Source organism: Penaeus monodon, chromosome 12 (genome assembly GCF_015228065.2).
Source record: "Penaeus monodon isolate SGIC_2016 chromosome 12, NSTDA_Pmon_1, whole genome shotgun sequence".
NCBI classification, from domain to species: Eukaryota; Metazoa; Arthropoda; class Malacostraca; order Decapoda; family Penaeidae; genus Penaeus; species Penaeus monodon.
Window position 1 is genome coordinate 3,189,376 of NC_051397.1, and position 2,500 is coordinate 3,191,875.

Here is a 2,500-nt window from a genome sequence, read left to right on the forward strand (position 1 = left end):
CCCCTGTGTAAATACTAAATTTTCGCGTCGAAAGAGGGAGCTTTTTGCGTTAAAGGACTTTTATAGTGGGGGGGAGGGGGGGGAGGGGGGAGAGAGGAGGGGAAAGTTGAGGAGAAGGGGGAGCATTTTCATTATTATTATAACTATCGATATCGTTATCGGTATTATTATTATTGTTATTATTATTATTATATTATTATTATTATTATTATTATTGTTATTATTATTATTATTATTATTATTATTATTATTATTATTATTATTGTTATTATTATTATTAATATCACCACCACCACCACCACCACCTCCACCCCCACCCCCCCTCCATTCTCCTCCCCCTCATCAGCATTACCGCCCCATCACCCTTATCACCAACACTACACCCAAAAAAGCATAAAAAATAACACCCAAGCATGATAAATAAATAAATATAATCCTCATCACCGACTCAACAATATCGATAAAGATGAGAGCAACAAAAAGGTAAACTTCACGTATCAAGGAGATAAAGAGAGCACGTAAGGTCGTCAACCCGCAGCGAAAACGAGGCACTTTGACCCTTAACGGCGCCGCGGCCAGATATCGCTGAGGAAGACGGAGAGTCGAGGGAAAAAATGGGTTTTCCTTAATTCTTTCTTCCTTTTTTCATGTTTATTTTCTTTTATCTGTTTTTTTTCTGTTTCTTCTTCTTTGTCTTCTCTTCCTTTTCTTTCTGTTTCTGTTTCTGGATCTTTCTCTCTTCTTTTCCCTCTGTCTCTGTCGCTTTCTGATTATTTTCGTAGTCTGTCTCTCCGTTTCTCTCTTCTCTCTTCTCTCTCTCTCTCTCTCTCTCTCTCTCTCTCTCTCTCTCTCTTCTCTCTCTCTCTCTCCTCTCTTCTTCTCTCTCTCTCTCTCTCTCTCTCTCTCTCTCTCTCGCTCTCTCTCTCTCTCCCTCTCTTTATCTATCTACCTACCTTCCTCTTACATGCATATACACCAAGAAACACTTTCTGTTTCATTTTTTAAATTATGTTTTCTGTTCAGTCTCTTCTCTCCATCTCCTCATTCCACTCCATCCTTCCTTCCTTCCTTCCTTCCTTCCTCCCTTCCTTCCTTCCTTCCTTCCTTCCTCTTCCTATTCCCTATTCGCTTTTCTTCTCTTTTACCCTTCCTCCCCCTTCCTCTCTTCCTGCCCAACCCCCCTTCTTTTTTCCCCCCTCCCTCCACCCCCTTCGTCTTCCTCCTCCTTTCCTGCTTCCCACGTCTTTCCTCCGTCTCTCTCTCTCTCTCTCTCTCTCTCTCTCTCTCTCTCTCTCTCTCTCTCTCTCTCTCTCTCTCTCTCCTCTCTCTCTCTCCCTCCTCCTTATTTTTCTCCCCTTCCCACTCAGCCGCCAATGGATGGTAAACTGATCCGATCTAAACGCGAGGCTCCTCCCTCGACGCGCCGAAAAGGACACAGGAATTCTCGAGAAGTTGAAAATATATACGAAACAAAACTCTCTCCGAAGTGGCGGGAATATTTACCTTTAGTGAACTCTCTTGACCCCTCCGTGACCTGTACTGGAGGATCCGATGCTCTTTTGTTGATTCGGGCGTGAATTAAACGCTCTTGTGAACCGCCTTTATGACACCTGATACTCTCGCCCTCTCGTCTCGACATATTTGATTTTTTTTCTTTTTTTTTTTTGAAGGTAGACCCTTTTTTTGGCGCCAATGGACATGGGTTATTACATTTTGCGTAACACTCTTATTTTTTTTTTCAAACTAATTCCATGCCGTTATCGTTTCCCGCGAATAAACTACAAAATACAAAAAAAAAATAATCCCATTTGATCAATCCGGCTCACTTTACGTCTCTTAGTCGAGCGCCAGAAGAGAAAATATGAGAGTGAAATAAAAAGTCCTTAACCCATCCGGAACCGGGTCTCTAAGTTCTCCCTCCTCAGTCGTACGCTTCAGTCGAGGTCGAGAAGGGAGGCGGAGAGGATGCGTTTATGAGCTTCGAAATGGCGTGACGTGCAGGGGTCTGTGACACGGTGGGGGGGGGGGGGGGGGGGTCATGTGGTTTGGGGAGAGAATGATGGATTTATTAGCGTGTTTTTTTTTTTTTTAAGGCTTCCTCTATTTTTTTTTTTTTTTTTTTTTTTGTCTTTTTTTCTCGTTCTTCCGTTTCCTTATCTTTCTCTTTTTTTCCTTCTTCCTTGTTGTCTTCCGTTCTCTTTCTTCTGTTTCTTCTCTTTCTTTTTTTTCTTCTTCCTTGTCTCCGTTATCTTTCGTTCTCTTTCTTCTGTTTCTTCTCTTTCTTTTTTTCTATTCCTTCTTTGACTGTATTTTCGGTATTTTTTTACAGTTAGTTTTTTTCTCTTCTCTTACCTTCTCTTACGCTTCTTTTCTCTATTTTCTTCACTTCTCTTCTCTTCTCTTCTCTTCTCTTCTCTTCTCTTCTCTCTTTCTCTCTCCTCCCCTCTCCCTCCCTCCCCCTCCTCCTACCCTCCTCTCCTCCCTCTCCTCCCTCCCTCCT